Raw genomic sequence first — 19019 nt, 5'->3', positions numbered from 1 at the left:
GAAGGTTGCTGAAAATTCTGATTTTGCCCTTGTCTACCTCCCCAAGAGAAATTGGGGTGGTTTCTCCATGCTGGATCATAAGTTGCAGAAAATGAGTTACCACCTGGTCTTTGATTGTAGTTCCCCACATAATCCACTTGCTCACTTGAAAAATCTTGATTAAGTGTAGAAAAATCTGCTGCACAATTGACATTTGCAGCTCCAACTTCATCAGACATTACTAGAACCTCCAGCTGAAGAATCTACTTTCATACTTAGCTTGTCCATCTTCCTTGTTAAAGCATCAAATTTAGCATTAATCATATTCATGGCATCAAGCTCAAACATACCAGCTAGTTTCTTGATCTCATTCCTCTCACAACTCCATTGGTAGTTGTTATAAGCAATTTTATCAAGAGCGGAAAAAGCTTCATCTTCAGATTTCTCCATAAGGTCACCTCCAGAAGATGCATCAATTGTACTTCTAATAGCTGGTGAAACTCCATTGTAAAAGTGTTGAACAAGCATCCACTTAGGAATCCCATGATGTGGACATCTCCTTTGCAAATCCTTGTACCTCTCCCATGCTTCATACAAGCTCTCATCATCTCTAGGTTTAAAAGAAGTCAGCTCATTTCTTAGCTTAGCTGTCTTGCTTGGTGGAAAATATTGAGCTAAAAATGCTTAAGAAAGTTCATCCCATGTTGTGATAGAACCCGGTGGCAAAGAATGTAACCACTCTCTAGCTCGGTCCTTCAGAGAAAAAGGAAATAATCTAAGTCGAATTGCATCATCAGAAACTCCATTTATCTTCAACATATCGCTGATCTCAAGAAAGTGTGCTAGATGCACATGTGGACTTTCACTTGGATTTCCTCCAAATTGTGCTTGTTGTACCATTTGACAGAGTGCAGGCTTCAGTTCAAAATTATTAGCTTCTACTCTTGGCCTTGTGATACTTGGCATGAAATCTCCAATGTTAGGATAGGCATGATCTTTCACAGAGCGGTTGTTATTATTGTTGTTGTTGGCCATTTCTTCTTGTAATTCCTCTTGCTCTTGTGCTCTTTCTTGTTGTTGTTGAGCCTTAATTTCAGCTTTTCTCCTCTTAGATTCTGCTCTTAAAGCTTTTGCTGTCTTCTCTATTTCTGGGTCAAAGAATAAATTGATTTCTTCACTTTTTGTCCTTCTCATAAAATAAAGCACCTAAAAAAAACAAAAATAAACAAATTCTCAAAGTAAAATGGTAAAAAGAAATAAAATAAAATGCCCAAATTAACCAAACAAACAATTGTTCAATATCAAACAAAAATCAAATCCCCGGCAACGGCGTCAAAAACTTGATGTGACTTATCCGCAAGTATACGGGTCGTCTCAAGTAATAAAGTGATGAATCAAGTATCGTTCCCACGAGGATTTGCTGTTTGATTACTAAACTATGAATGAAGCGATTATTTGGGCTAATGATTAATGAATAAATGTTAAATGTAAATGAGCAAGGTAAATTGATTAATCTAATTGAAATGGGTAAAGAGCAAACAAATAAATTCTAATTCTAGTTCGCAATTAAACTAAAATTAACAATGGGTAATTTAAACGAAAGTCTAATTATGGTAAAAATTGATTCCAAAGTTGGGGGTTTATGCATAAATTAATTGGGATTTGTCTTGGGCATTCCAATTTTTAGGGAAAAATAGAGTTCGAAGGAAATTGATTCTAAATCCCTTTGATATCTTTTTCAAGCAAATCAAAGTGTATTCTAAAATAACCAAACCTACTTTCGTATGTATTTGATTACTTTAAAACCCATTAAGTTTTGTAACCAATAATTAATTCCTATTAAAGTCCTAGTTTATTTCTAAATCTAGGTGATTTTAAGTTCTAATCCATGATTACCCATCAATGACTTTCACCTTTCGGTCCTTCAATCAAAGATTAACACAATACCCAATGGGTACCAACATTAGGCAAGTAAATCAAGCACACAAGGAAGGAATCAAAACTCATATTCATATAAAATAAGGAAATACCCAATCCAAATCCACAAATTAATCTAAGACATATTTCCCAACTCTGAAATCTTAAGAAATTACTCACTCATGATGGTATTTACAAGAAATATTGATGGAAAAGTAAAGGAAAACATGATAAGAGGACTGAAATAGAAAAACCCAGGTGGAAGAACCAAAGTCTCTGGTTTCTGGAGCTCCAAAACTGGTGCAGTAGCTCCTCCCCAAAAGAAAATGGTGTCTTCTCTCCCTCTTTCTATTAAATTTTCTTTCCTTTTTGTTTTTCCTCCCTTCCTCTTGTGGCAAAAATAAGGAAATGATGAATTTATATGGTCCTAAAAAGCTGCCCTAAAAGTAAATAACAGCTAAGGAGTGAATAGGAAATGAGGCGTAAAATTATCCAAGTCGTGACATTTTTCACGTTAGGCGATGCGCAGGGTTGGCTTAACCCTAAGCGACTTCTTAGCAAATTTCACACGGTCACCTGTATGCGCTTAAGGTTAAGCGGACATTCAAGAAATCTCGGCAGACTTAGAGTAGAATGAACTCTTCACTGGTGCTTGACTTGTCTTGCTCCTTAAAATCGCCGCTTTACCCTAAGCATGACCTTAAGCAAAGTCTCAAGCAAATTTCGGCTAGTTTGCTCTTTCAAGGCTTGATTTCTTCAACTTTCCTCCATGCTTAAAGAACTTCAAATCTCTTCAAATTATTTCCTATTGCACTCATTGATCTTCGATTTTACCACAAAATCCTATCAAAACAACAAAAATTACGAAAATCAAATATAAAGTATCTAAAGTTAACAAATAAACTAAAATAAGGCTAAAAACATAAAGTATACTAAAATATAAGGGCAAAATGGATGCAAAACTACCCTAAAATGCCTATATGAAGTGAGTGTAATAGTAAAATGACCATAACTTGAGCTACAAAACTCAAAATAGAGTGATTCAAAGATGGAATTAAAGAAGACACAATAAGGAACAACTTTGATGAAGAAAGGTTAGCCCAGTTTCCACTCTAAAATTGTCCAATGGAACAGTAAACTTAGGTAATAAAAACTGAAAATTTAGAAATGCATCTAGGGGACTTTAAATTGCAATTGGCAATTAATACTAGCAAATGTAAAACTCAAAATGTGGGATCTTAGTGTAATTAGAGTTAATATATCGATTAAGTATAAAAAAGTCAACATTTTGGTTGACTAGTAAGGTTAATAGTAATCAAAATGATTAGTAAATTAAGATGAAGACCTAGAACCAATTCTAAGCTTAAATGCTTAGATTTGTATGACAAATGTGGACTATGCATCCTAGTCAAAATTGTTAAAAATAAATTAAGGCCATAAATTTGAAATCCATGAAATATTCATGAATTACTTGAAACATGAAAAATAAGTCACCTAATTGATGTGAATAGATAGTTAGGGCTTATATGCCCATCACAAATGGAATTCATAAAATATTAGTAACTCAACTTGAAATATAAAATTTGTAATTACATAAGTAGATTCTTGAATGTATAAATGAGAAAGGAAAAATGTTTTGAATACAATGGTACATGTGAACCATTGTTTAGAATTGTGATCAATATGAATAACATAATGAATGAATAATTGAACCATATTAATGTATGAATGAGACATTAGTTCTCATTATTGTAGAGAGGAGAAGTATTTTGAGTACAATGGTATAAAAGGAAAATTGATGTGAATTGTGATCATATAAATGATCAAATGAATGTATGAATTATAATTGAAATTTATCATGAAATAATGAAGTCATAAAACACAATATATTAATATTTAATGATATTATGTGCCCTTGTATTGCCTAGACATGTGTGTCAGATTGGATAGTTTGGCATGCCAATAGGGTATTGTTTTAGCAGTACTGCGAAAGGCTTTATGCCTGTATTCATGGCTTTGTGCCCGTATTCATGGCTTTATGCCCACATTCATGGCTTTATGCCAACATTCATGGCTTTTATGCCTGATTATGTGTTATCATAGCTTTTTAGCCATACTGACTGCATACGTGGTTGACATTCTGCGTCCCATGGTATGACGGCCCGAGACACCGTGGTGTCCAGTGCCAACGACCCGTTATCCAGTTTAGTCAGCCTGTCATAGGTTACTTGGGCAGTGAAATTTATTGAGATAAGTTAAGAATATTAGCAATTAAAAATATTAGAAATTAAATAAAATAAATGAGTAAGATGACCTAAAATAAATTAGGATAGTTATTTATTAGAAAGAATCGAAATGAACTGGACAGATATTAAAATTTACTTATTATGAGATAATCTGAGACAACCTAGCAAGTATAGAGAAAATGCTAAAAGATTAGCAAAGAAAATTATAACATAAATAAATATTGCAAATGTGACATATAATAATATAAGCATAAATTTATTATTTTTAGATCATTTTCTTTGTACATTATTACTGTACAATGGCGAAATAAACACTTCCAAAGAAGACTAAATTATGATAAAACATATTAAATTTTAGAAATTGCATGCGAAGTATAAATAAATCTTAATTATCCAAATTTTGTTTCTATCTTTATTTGTATATTATTTCCTTGTTATATTATTGCACCACTAAGTAGCAATGCTTAGCGCGATGGAATTGTTTCTTCGCGCAGGTACTGAAGATAAAGCCCAGATAAAAATATTAAACAGAGATTTTGGAGTTCTGATCTGCAGAAGTGTCTGAAGTATTCAAGGTTGTCACTTCCTCAGCAATGCAAGTAGATAGGGCCCATATAGATTATATTTTATATTTTGTATAAAATGCTTAGATATTGTATTGTAATGTATATTATGAACAGGTAATTAATAGGAATGCGATGTAAATTAATTAATTAGCTTTTTCATATGTAATTAATATATATATCATGTAAATTATGAAATTTTGTAATTATTTTGTAAATTATGTACATTAAGGAAATTTGAAACTTTTGCTTATGTAATTTGAGAATGTTTACATATGAATTGAGTATGAATGGAAATGATTATGAAATTGAAATGTATGGATGAGATTTGAAATATGAGAAAATTATGAGAATGATTGATGAGATAATTATGATTAGCATGGATAAGATTTTATTTTGGAAATATTATTGAATTTCAAACAGGTGAATATTGAAATACGCCAAACGATAATAAAATAGGGGAAACTCTGCTAGTTTCTCTATCGAAAAATAATTGATATTAAATTAAATGAATTCAAAATTATTTAAAAATAAATAAAGTAAGATAAGTTAGGGTGCTCCGGCTCCGGAACCGATTGTAGCACGCCTTGCTCAGCTACACTGTAGTCGGGTGAGAGGTGTTACAACCATGGTAGTTCAATATGTGTAACTTGTATCTACATGTAAGTGGTAGTTTGAGGTTTGAATTAAGTGCTTATATGTATTGAAGTTGAATTCCATGTGTAAAGTTTGAATGGTAAGCTTGAAAAGTAAAAATGAAAGTTTGATATGTATGTGTATTTTTTTGGCAGCCTCATGATGAAAATTGAAGTGTTTAAATTCATGAAAAGGTAGTTGAATTATGGTGCTAAAAGTGGCAGCTTATTTGTATGATTGAGTAGAAAATAAATGTGTAATTTGATGATGGAAGTAATGTGTAATATTTAGGAAAGTTTATATGTATACATTGTAGGGTTTGGACCTTGTGAATTTTGGTTGCATTTGGTGCATTGTGAAATTGTTATATTCTATCCAAGTTGACCTATAATGTAAAGTAATGAATGGTTATGGTTAGTACCAAATGCAGAATGGTTTGGAGAAGTGAGGATATAGTTGGTGAATGTATGTTTGATTTGGTGTTTGAGAGGCATGTAGAGGGTAGTGTGCAAATGAGCCTATAACCCTAAGTGTGTAACTCCAATTGGTATGATACTAATTGAAGGTGAAACTAGGCACAAAATGTGCCAACTTTCATGAAGAAAGCCTACCCAAATTCTGTCCAAGAAGTGACATGAGAATTGACCAAATCCATATTAGTGACTTAAAAACCTGAAAATTGGCCATTTGGACAGCAGTTAGTGTTTTGGCCATAACTCACTCAAAACAGGTCCAAATGACCTGAAATTTTACCATTGATAGATTAGACATAGAGCTAAAACTCTTATCAAGACGCCAAAACCCAAAAATGATGATAAGCAAGTCAAAATGCTTGCACAAGTTCGGGTATAAAAACTGCCAGAACCAGAAATGACCTAAAAATGACCTAAGTTTGCCATTTTAGTGCAATCTGACCAGCAATAGTAAAATGACCATAACTTGGTCTAGTAAACTCCAAATGACCTAAAATTTGTGGCAAAAGTTCACTAAGACATAGATCTACAAGTTTGTAAGTCAGACCAGAAATCAAAAATCGAGGGAACTAGGTCATCTGGCTAGGTTAAAATAGCATACCGAAATCTGATAAATTGCAATAAAATGCAATACACTTAAAAATGGAATTGGTAACTTATACCAACACTAAAGGACTATAAAATGTGATATATTGGTAACATTAAAATTTATTCCCCTAAAGTGCATTAAGGGTCAACATTATAGGTTGACTAAGGAAAGCAATAGTATTAAATAAATTAATTATTGAACTTTATTGTTAGAGACAGTTTAAATGAGTACTGAAACACTTTAAATTGTGTGTTTCAGTTAGCAAAGACTTAGGAAAGGGGAAGGAAACACTGAGTCAGGGCAAAGAGGTTACACTTCAGAGGTTTGTGCACAATAGTTATTTCTTTTGAATTTTCAATTGAAATAAATTATGACAATTTGTATGTTATTGTTTTAATTTGTGGAAAATTGTTTGAATGGAAATTTGATGGATACTTATTACTTGAAAAATATTGCAAATGGTTTGAAACCTCAGCTATCATGTATATTTGATTGAATTCCTCGCTAGCTTGTCTAGTGGGACGAATTGGCTTTGAATTCCCTCTCTGACTGAAGTGTTGAGGTGTGTGTCAGTTGAGGACGAATAGGATGAGTACTCATATAATTGCTAGCTAGCTATGTTATTCCTCACTAGCCATCGGCTTTTGGAACGAATTGGACTATGTAATCATGATTAAGCCGTGTGTGTGATTTATTGATATTTATTATGATATTGTGAAAAGGAGTTTAATTCTTTATGACATTCACTGTCTTTTGAATTCAACTATGATTTTAAGTATCCACAGTTCATATGATTTATGGTTTATAGTTTTAAATTGTATTTTCTTAATGTTGTGCACCACTGAGACATTGGCTTAGCGATAGATTTTTCATTGCTATCGCAGGTAGGCATACGGACAGAGCAGCAGAGTAGGCTGCTTGTGCTGCATTTTGATATTTCGCCAGGTATATTGAGTATACCATATTTTTATAGTTTTTGTTGTAATGTAACACCCCTATGTTCGGTAGTGCATTCTACTGTTCCGGTGACCAGTGTTGTTTGGACAGCTAGGATGCCTAGAACTACACTTAGATATGGGTGAGGAGACATAAAATAATGAAATACAAGAAAAGAAAATACAAGAAAATCAAAGGAAAAATAATAGCAATGAAATGTAATCAAGTTAAACGAGCCGAGAATCATAGCGATGGGTAACCGCACCGGGAAGTTGCGGCGTGGACCGTTGACTAGCCCTGAACCGCGAGAAACCCTGAAAAATATTTTTAAGACTTAAATAAATATCTATTGAAGTATAAATGTCATTAGAACTATCAAATAAAAATTAATTAATTAGTACAAAGAAAAACGAGAAATCGAGAAAACGACAAAACTCAGTGTTACCGAAAAATCGGGAATGCAACCCGAATATGGGCATTGTGGTCATTTGACATCCCGAGTTGCCTTTTGACCTAAATTTCCATTAAAAATAAATGATATTACAATTAGAAATTGCCATGAAAAATTGAAATGAGATACATTATGTAAATAGTGAAAGTGTGGTGGCCAAATTGCAAAAAATTGGAAACTTGGAATAAATAACCATTATAATCTTCATTAGTGCTCCACTAACTTGTGATAATTGACACTTATCCAAGCTTTGGACAGCCACCTCCACAAAAGAACCTTCTTCCTCATCCTTCTTCTTCATTGCCGAATCCTTTCTCCCAAGGTCCATCCATGGCCGTCCACCATTAAGCTCAAATCCACCTATGTTCAAGCCATGGTTTACACAAGAGTTCTTCATTAAAGTTAAAGTACAAACCTTGGGCAGCATACTAGGAGTAAGAAAGATAAATTTTGGTGGAGTTTTGAAGAAGTCCTAAATAGGTAAGTGTGTATTTCTCAATTTTGCTTCATTAAACTTTGAGTGGATGTTGTGGGTAGTTGATTTATGGAAGAATTTTTGAAGTTTGATGTTTTAATGGTGGTATACCATTTTGGGAGCCATGGAACCTCACCATGAACAGCTTGTCCTTGCATGCAGATGGTTGTTTGAATGTTGATTTAAATGTTTAATTGTATTGAAGTTGAATTCCATGTGTAAGGTTTGATTTGTAAGCTTGAAAAGTGAAAGTGGAAATTGATGGGTATGTGTAAACTTGTGGCAGACTCATGAAGAAGATTAAAGTGTTTAAGTTCATGAAATATTGTTGAATTATGTTGCTTACGGTGGCAGCATGTGTATGTGAATAATTGTTTGGATTTGGACATGTAAATGAGGTGTGTTCATGTGGTTAAATTGTGTAAATAGACTTTTGAAAATTCTGAGTTATAGTGTGTATATTGAGAATGGTTACAAGTTGTCCAAAATGACCAAAATGTGTTGTAAAATGTGTTGATGGTAAGGTACAAACCAGAATTGGCATGAAGGAAGTAATTTGGTAAGTGTTGAATATGTAATTGGTAAGTGATGAGGAGTGTGTAGTAGGGCAATGTATATTTTAGCTTAGAACCTTAAGTGTGTGACTCCAATTGGTATGAGACCAATTGGAGGTGAAACTAGGCACAAAATGTGCCAACTTTCATGAAGGAAGCTTACCAAAATTCTGCCTAGAAGGTGACTTGAAAAATGACCAAATCCGAATTAGTGACTTAAAAGCCTAAAAATTGACCATTTGGGCAGCAGTTAGTGTTTTGACCATAACTTACTCAAACAGGTTCAAATGACCTGAAATTTTTACCATTAATAGTTTAGACATAGATCTACAATTCTTATGAAGACACCAAAGCCCAGAAATGGCCAGAACCAAGCCAAATAGCTTGCACAAGTTCAGGTACCAAAACTGGCCGAACCAAAAGGGACCTAAAAATGACCTAAACCTACCATTTTAGTGCATTCTGTCCAGCATTGGTAAATTGACCATAGCTTGGTCTACACAACTTAGAATGGCCTAAAATTTTGCCCCACGTGCAATAAGACATAGACCTAGAAGTTTGTAGTTTGGATCGGAACCCGAAAACTGAGGGAACTAGGTCGTCCGGTTAGGTCAAAATAGTACACCGAAATTCGACAAATTGCAATAAAATGCAATATACTTAAAAGTGAATTTGGTAACATGTACCAATACTAAAAGGCCATAAAATATGACATATTGGTAACATTAAAACTTATTCCCCTATAGTGCATTAAAGGTCAACATTAAAGGTTGACTACTAAAGACAATAGAATTAAATAAATTAATTAGTGAACCTTTTTGTTAGAGACAGTTTAAATGAGTACTGAAACACTTCAAATTGTGTGTTTCAGTTAGCAAAGACTCAGGGAAGAGACATTTATCAGAGGTTGATGCACAACAGTTATTTCTTTTGACTTTTCAATAGAAATAAATTATGAGAATTTTGTATGTTATTGTTTTGAATGGTGAAAAATTGTTTGAATGGAAATTTGATGGATACTTATTGTTTGAAAATATTGTAATTGGTTTAAAACTGCAGCTATCATGTATATTTGATTGAATTCCTTGCTAGCTTATCTAGTGGGACGAATTGACTTTGAATTCCCTCTCTGGCTGAAGTGTTGAGGTGTGTGCCTGAGGATGAATAGAATGAGTACTCATATTATTACTAGCTAGCTATGTTATTCCTCACTAGCGATCGGCTTTTGGGACAAATTGGACTATAGAATCATGATTAAGCTATATGTATGATTTATTGATATTTATTGTGATATTGTGAAATGGAGTTTAAATTCTTTATGACATTCACTGTCTTTGAATTTAACTATGGTTTTAAGTATCCACTATTTATATGACTTATGATTTATGATTTAAAGTTGCATTTTGTTAATGTTGTGCACCATTGAGACATTGGCTCAGCGATAGCTTTTCATTGCTGTCGCAGGTAGATAGACTGATAGGGCAGCAGACTAGGCTGCTAGTACTACATTGAGAGTTCATCGGGTATATTGAGTATACCATATTTTGCATTTTGTACTGTAATGTATGTTCACTATATGTATATATTGTTCTTGGCTTTGAGCAGTTGTAAATTAAAATTGTACATTAAAGTTGTAAACTAAATTTGTAAATTATTTTGGCTTGTAAATATTTTGATATATTTCTTGTATCTTAGCTTTTGAAAACACTGAAAAATTATTGTGGATTTGAGTTGGCAAATGTTGAGAAATTTATTGTGTTGATTGGATATTGGAGTTTAGGGATTGAACAAAATATTGGAAGTGCTTTTTACAGGCTTTTGAAGAACTGTTTTATTCAAAATATAGATGGCACTTTGCCAAAATTTTTATAAAAATTATTAATACTTCAAATGTGTTATCTGGTTTCACTTCAGTTAAAAATTTTTTTAACACCTGTAAATAGAGCTCACCACTTTGTAAAGAAGTAATAAAAGGTTTAAAATCCCTTGTAGTGTATTTAATGAGCGATCAGTAGGCGAATTTTGGTAATTCATTAGGTATACTACGGGATCATGTTATGCCTTATGGAAGGGTAGAGTGTGACATGTAATGTATGTGCTCTGTATGTATATATTGTACTTGGTCTTGAGCAGTTGTAAACTAAAATTGTAAATTATTTTGGCCTGTAAAAATATTGTGACATATTTCTCTTATCTCAGCTTTTGGAAATACTGGAAAATTGATGTTGAATTGAGTTGACAAATGTTGAGAAATTTATTGTGTTAAACTATTATTGGAGTTTGGGATTGAAGAGATATATTGGAAGTGCTTTTTACAGGTTTTTGAAGAACTGTTTCATTCAAAATACAGATGGCACTCTGCCAAAATTTTTATGAAAATTATTGATACTCAGGTTTGTTATTTGGTTTCACTTCAGTTAAAATATTTTAACACCTATCAAAAGTGCTCACCACTGTAAAAAGAAATAAGAAAAGGTTTAAAATCCCTTGTAGCGTATTTAATGGGTTATCAGTAGATGAAGTTTGGTAATTCATTAAGTATACTACGGGATCATGTTATGCCTTACAGAGGGGTAGGGTGTGACATGTTTTAGTGGTATTAGAGCTAGTTTTTAAATTTTGTTTTGACCTATAATTTGAATATTCCTTTTTTTTTTCATAGTACAACTGCTCAATGTCATTGTTTGATACATACAATACATTACATTATAAATATGCACTAACAAGAGGAAATTTCCTTGTGTTATTTGTTCAGAAGGTGTAATATCCTTAAATTGACTATGAAAGAAGGGGATCATTCAATCGATCTATCAATAGAGGCTGAGGTACAAGAGGAAGCCCCAGCCCTTCATAATATGAGTGGATTAGCCACACTAGTCCCCTTAGTACTGCAATTTCCTACTCAATTTACTCAGTAAATGGCTGCAATATTCCAACAGATGGCTGGTAACATGCCTAATCAAGCCCCACTACAGACACCAGTGGTGCAACCATAACCTTTAACTAGGCAGTATGACAAGCTGATGAAATATGGGGCTACTGAGTTCAAGGGGACAGTAGATCCACTAGAAGCAGAACAATGGTTGGAGAGAATGGATAGGGTGTTCAAGAAACTACACTATACAGAGGAGCTTAAATTTGAGTATTCAGTGTCACTACTACAGGGGGATGCATATAACTGGTGGAAAACCATTCCCCATAGTTTGGTGAAACCTCCAGTACTAACCTGGGATGACTTTCTTCGGGAGTTCAGACAAAAATATGTCCCAGATGCCTATGAGGACCAGAAGTTACAGGAGATCTTAAGTCTGAAATAGGGAGGTAGATCAGTAGCAGAATATGAAAGAGAATTTTTCCGCCTAAGCCACTATGCTGGAAGTCTCCTTTCTACCAGCAGGGAAAGATGTAAGAGGTTTGAAACCGACTTGAAGCCTAGTATCAGATTACAGGTGGTCGGATTCAAACATACTAACTTCTCTGAGCTTATTTCTCAAGCACTGGAATTAGAAAGAATTAAGTCAAAAGCAGCCCCAGAGAAAAAGAAATCAGAGAAGACAGAAAAAGAGAAAGAGGGGAAGTTAGTAGATCAGAGTTCCAGTGGTCCTACTGGAAAGAGAAAGAACTTTGGGGGACATAGTAGGGGTGGTAAAAAGTCCGGTAGGGGAAGATTTTCAGGACAGAGACCTCCTCCATCTGGTCAGTAGACTACTAGAAGTTCCTACCCTCCCCGCTAATGTGAAACTTGTGGTAGAAATCATGGTGGGGTATGCTATAAGGCCATAGGAGCCTGTTATAACTATGGAGGCACAGGACAATTTGCTAAAGACTGCATCAGTGCCCATAGAGTTGGGCCACCTCTTACTACTGTAGAAGCATCAGTTCAAAATCTTGCCAACAGAGGTTTACAACCACCTAGCAGAGGTAGAGGTAGGGGTAGAGGTAGTCCAGCAGGCAGCCAAGGCACAGTGAATCAGTCAGAGCAAGGCAGTGCTTCAGTCAGAGTCTATGCAATGAGATAGAGAGAAGAGGTTGAGACATCTGATATTGTGGTTGGTACCTTCTCAACTTTTAATCAAGATGTGTTTGTATTATTTGATCCTGGTTCTACTTACTCCTATGTGAGTGCTAGCATCATTGATTGCATTGCTATGCCATGTACAAAAATGGACTTTGAGGTGTTAGTAACAAGTCCGCTAGGATAAGAGGTCAAGGTCAATAGAATGTATAGGGATTGTCCTTTGGTGATCCAATGACATACTTTTCTGTCTGATCTCATTGAAATGCCCTTCAGAGATTATGATATCATCTTGGGCATGGATTGGTTAGCCAGGCATCAAGCTATGATTGGTATGGGCGAAGCGATTACTTTTGGTCTCCTCAATATAGTGATGTGGTATCTGGAAGGCAGGCGTGAAAAACACAAGATTATACCATTGAATTCAAAAATTTTCACCTAGGGTCACATGCACCATGCAAGATTTATTTTTATCTATTTGATTTCAATGATAAACAACATATTAAAACTCTTTTAATATGTTTATGGATCTGTATTTGCCATTTAAGATTTTAAAATTAATCAGATTAATTTTAGAACCCTAGATTAAATCAAGAACGATTACACTAACCTCTTGATGTGCTGCAGCGTGTCTGCGCCTTTGAGTTTCTTCTTCAGGACACCAGATGTTGTCCCTCTAGCTTGTCCACACCAAGAACACCTATGGCAGCCCTTGAACAGCTTCTAAAGCCTTTTCTATTAATTAGAAATTCAAGTTCTGCATTTTAAGAGATTAGAGATGTAAACAGGACACTAGAAACAATTTCTAGTGTTCTTAATTCAAGAGATTGATGGCTAATCTCTTTGAATTGATGAGAGATGAAGAGAAATAGCTGGAGAGGCTCAAAGTGGCGTGACAATTGAGAGGAGAGGCTGCTGGTTATGTTTTCTTTTCATAACCACACTTAAATAGCTAGGTTAACACATTAAACCCTAGCCACATGTCACCTTTTGATTAGCTCTAGGTTTAAGTGACCCAATCACATTGTGCCAAGTGTCAAACCTATATTTAATCTTGATTTTAATCATCTTACATGATTAAAAAACATTTGGCAAGCTTATGTGTTATATCATGTGTCACCATCTCATGGTGCCACGTGTCACACTGTGAAATGACCAAAATACCCCTGTGTCTTAATTTTGAGTTCTTAACCCAAAATAATTATTTTTCTTCTTCTAATTAATTTATATCAAATATAAATTAATTAATTAATCTCTATTAATTAATTTCTCATCAATTAAATTCATATTTAAACACTTTAAATATAAATTTAATTTATACTACACATCCAATAATCTAGATTTGGTTTCAAGTCATGCTAGGGACTTTGCAATTTAATTGCAAACCAAATCTATTTAATTAATCAATTAAACTCTTTAATTAATTAATCAAATCATATTTAAATAGGTGATAACTTGTGTATGTGTGTGACTTACTAGGCTCATCACTAATTGGCAATGAGACATGATATCAACTCTTAATATCATCAGAACTCTTTCTTACCATAAATGATTTCTCTAAATCATTTTATGAACCTCATAGATCATGGTTAACACCTAGCATAGCATGCCATGGCCACCTAATTAGTAATAAGATTTACCTTAAATGAACCTATAATCATATGTTACCATGCACTAGAATCTCTCTGTTACAAAATCCCAACTCAAGCTGGAGTCATGGTTTATGTCAAACTCCATTTGCTATGAATATTATGTTCTCTTTTAATTCCAGTTCTTGATTAAAAGATTTTTCTCATCAGAAACTCTTTTCTGAATAAATCTATCTGTCTGGCCAGAACTTGAAACATCAAGAACAATTAAATGAACATAGGATTTTATCTCTATTTACTTAGAGGAACAGATTCCTTCTTGATCAACACCTACCTCCATATATAACTAGCAGGAGCCAACACATGCCCATATACCCATACATAGTACAAGTATGAAAGCAGTATCAAACTCAAACTACCTATATACAAGATAACTGTGCTATCTCAGGTCTAAAGATTATATGCACTGATATGATTTATGACAAAATATTGACAATAGTAAACTCCATGTGCTTGTCATAAGTGTCACTGGTTCGGCCTACTTATCATTTATAAGTGCCTATCATATTTGTTATATGGCATGAGACTCACCATTCCATCTTATTTATATCTCATATAAATAACTTGGGAACAAACATGAATACAATCTTTCTGGATAAGTCATGTCCTTATTATGAAGTATCCTCGATTGTGAACCTATTTATGATACTTTGTACTAGAAATATTGTCACTCATATTCTTAACAACTTAAGAATAATATTTCTAACAAAATATCAATGGACCTTTTCTATTACACATAAATATATTATGTAAACGGAAAAGTGGAAATGCCTTTTATTAAGAAAAATATGTACAAGATACATACTAAATGATATGCTCTAGGGCATACTACTAACAATCTCCCGTTAGCACTAGAGCCATTCATTACAATACCTTATACCCATCTTCTCAAGATGCCGGTCTAACTGAACTTGAGACAAAAGCTTAGTGAATGGATCAGCTGGATTTTTTAGCTGATGTTATTTTTCTGCATGGCTATATCGCCTTGCCCAAATATATCTCTGATAATGTGGTAGTGCCTTTCTATGTGTTTGGATTTTGGGTGAGACCTTAGTTCCTTAGCCTGTATGACTGCTCCATTATTGTCACAGTGTAGTGGAACTGCTGACTCAATGGAAGGAACTACTGTAAGTTTTGTCACGAACTTCTTTATCCAAACAGCTTCTTTTGCAAAGATCGATGCAAAGAATATACTCAGCCTCTGTAGTGGAATCTGCAGTCGTGCTCTGTTTGGAACTCTTACAACTGACTGCACCTCCATTACAAATGAACACATATCCAGAGGTAGACTTTCTATCATCGATATCTGATTGGAAATCAGAATCAGTATAACCATCCAATTGCAAGTCTCCACCTCTATAAATCAAGAATAAATCCTTAGTTCTTCTCAAGTACTTAAGGATATTCTTGATACTATCGATGTTCCAAACTGGATTGGATTGATACCGCTAGTCAAACTAACGAAGATATGCGATATCCGCCTAGTACACAACATTGCATACATTAAACTTCCAATAGCCAAGCATATTGAATCCTGGCCATCTTATTTCTTTCTTCAGGTGTCTTTGGAGACATCTCTTTAGAAAGGTGGATACCATGTCTCACTGGTAACAATCCTCTCTTTGAATCAAGCATGTTAAACCTCTTTAACACCTTTTCCAAGTATAGACTTTGGGATAAACCAATTATTCTTTTCGCTCTATCTCTATAGATGCGAATCCCAAGAATATAGGTTGCCTCCCCTAAGTCTTTCATGGAGAATGTATTTGACAACCATACCTTTATAGTCGTCAACATACTGTATCATTACCCATCAACAAGATGTCATCCACATATAAGACAAGGAAAGTGATAGCACTGTCACTAACCTTCTTATATACACATGGCTCATCCTCATTTTTGATAAAACCAAAAGATTTAATGGCTTCATCAAAACGGATGTTCCAACTCCTCGAAGCTTGTTTCAACCCATAAATGGATCGCTTTAGCTTGCATACCTTGGAACCATCTTGGGATTCAAATCCCTAGGTTGTTCCATGAAAATGTTTTCTTCAATGTATCCATTGAGAAAAGTCGCTTTGACATCCATCCGCCAAATCTCATAATCATAGTATCCATTATTGCTAATAAAATCCTAATTGATTTAAGCATGGCAACAAAGCAGAAAGTCTCCTCATAGTCTATTCCTTGCCTTTGGCGAAACCCTTTCGCTACTAGCCTTGCCTTATAGGTCTCTACCTTTCCATCAAAACCAATTTTCTTCTTGAAAACCCATTTGTTCCCTATAGGTACAATACCTTGGTGGGTCAACAAGATCCCAAACTTGATTCTTATACATGGAATCAATCTCGGATTTCATAGCATCAATCCATTTTGAAGAGTCTATATCCGATATAGCTTCTTCATAGGTAAGTGGATCATCTCCATGATCTACTTCTTCATGAGTAGACAACTCTTGTTCTTCTTCATGAAGAAAACCATATCTCACCGTGGGTGAGATACCACAGTTGTTCTACGAGGAATAGTGTAGATGTTTCATCAATGGATATAGGTTGACTAGATGGATCTATATCCATCGATGTTGGTTGGTCGAATTCTCCAATTCTAACTCTATTTGCCTTCCTTTGCCTCCTTCTTGAACAAACCGTTGTTCAAGAAATGTGGCATCTCTACTTATCACAACCTTTGTGAAGTAGGCAAATAAAAATAATATCCAAAACTATCTTTTGGATATCCAACAAATCGACCTTTTACGATCCGTCTCCAATTTATCAGTGTTCAGCTTTTTGATATAAGCTGGACAACCCCAAATCTTAACATGCTTAAGACTTGGTTTTCTTCCATGCCATATCTCATAAGGTGTGGAAGAAACTGATTTTGATGGAATCCTATTCGGAATATATAAAGCTGATTCTAATGCAAATCCCCAAAAGGAGATTGGCATATCAGTATAGCTCATCATACTACGTACCATATCCAATAGGGTACGATTTCTCCTTTCAGATACACCATTCAGTTGTGGCGTTCCTGGAGGAGTCAGCTGAGAAACAATGCCATGCTCTCTCAAGTATTCATCAAATTCAGTACTCAAATATTCACCTCCACGATCTGATCGAAGAGCTTTAATATTTTTTTCCTATTTGATTTTCTACTTCAGATTTAAATTCTTTGAACTTTTCAAAGGATTCATGTTTGTATCTCATCAAATACAAATACCCAAACCTTGATTTATCATCAGTAAAGGTAATAAAATAATGAAAGCCCCCTCTAGCCATTTCTTTAAATGGACCACATACATCACTATGTATTAGTTCCAAAATATTTTTCAGCTCTTAGCCCTTGTCCAACAAAGGGTGATCTAGTCATTTTGCCTTGAAGGCAAGATTCACAAGTTGGAGTAGGCTCAGAGCCCAATGAGGATAGAATCCCCATTTTCTCCAATTTTGCAATCCTATCTTCTGCAACATGACATAACCTTAAGTGCCAAATATATTTTGAACTTAAGTTGGTTTTCACCATGGCATTGTATTCTTTTAGATCACTTGTATTCAATTTATGTTTGTCATTATTATCCAAATAATAAAGACCATCATTCATATAACCCGAACCAACATATTTATTTCCAAAATAAATATTGCAAACATTATTTGTGAACTGAAATTCATAGCCATTTCTAGTCAAACTAGATATAGAAATGATGTTCTTAAAAGCATCAGGTACATATAAAATATTATCCAAACACAAAACATGTCTAAACATGTAAAAAGATTTAGATCCTATGGCTAAAGCTTCAACAGTTGAGCCATTGCCAATCCGGACTCTAATATCTTGAGAACGCAAGTCGCCATCGCTTGCTAGTTCCTGCATATCATTAGAAATGTGAGAACTGGCACCAGTATCTAAAACCCAAGCTGTAGATGAACTATAAGTATCATCAGAATCTAAATAACAAGATATGGACATACCTTCCGAAGGTGTATCCTTCTTGTCCTTCAGAGAAGCAAGATACTCTGGGCAGTTCCTTTTCCAGTGCCCATCCTTTTGGCAGTGGAAACACTTTCCTTTGCCTTTCATCAGTTTTAGTCTTCCCTTTTTGTTTAGCTATTTTCTTGGAAGGACCAGGAATCTGAGGTTTCTTTCTCTTATTGCCCTTCTTCTTGTTGGACTTTCCAGCAGAAGATGATGCAACCAAAGCTACATCTTTTCCTTTATTGCCTTGCATATTCTTTTGGGCAATAACCAGCATGTTGAGTAATTCAGCTAAGGTGCATTCCTGTTTAGTCATATGAAAATTTGTCACAAAATTCCCAAAAGACTCAGGAAGGGACTGAAGGATCAAATCCGTTAGTAGTTGGAAATCCATGTGGAAGTCAAGATGTTCCAACTGCTCAATCAGCCGAATCATCTTGTAGACATGATCTCCAACATTCTGTCCCTCAGACATCCTCATGCGGAATAGCTGCCTAGATATCTCATACCTAGCATTTCTGCTGTGCTCACCATACAACTCTTGTAGGTGAAGGAGGATCTCTCTTG

General features: G+C 34.6%; 1 non-coding gene across 1 annotated transcript; it reads left to right on the top strand.

Annotated features, from left to right (window-relative positions):
* The first annotated feature begins 517 nt into the window (after nucleotides 1–517).
* On the top strand, nucleotides 518–624 carry LOC131170088 (small nucleolar RNA R71). Its single transcript, XR_009141031.1, has one exon. It is a non-coding gene; the product is annotated as a small nucleolar RNA R71 (small nucleolar RNA).
* Nucleotides 625–19019: the final 18395 nt, after the last annotated feature.

Source organism: Hevea brasiliensis, chromosome 10, assembly GCF_030052815.1.
Source record: "Hevea brasiliensis isolate MT/VB/25A 57/8 chromosome 10, ASM3005281v1, whole genome shotgun sequence".
NCBI classification, from domain to species: Eukaryota; Viridiplantae; Streptophyta; class Magnoliopsida; order Malpighiales; family Euphorbiaceae; genus Hevea; species Hevea brasiliensis.
The sequence above is the reverse complement of the archived record's forward strand: the minus strand, read 5'-3'. Positions and strand labels throughout refer to the sequence as shown.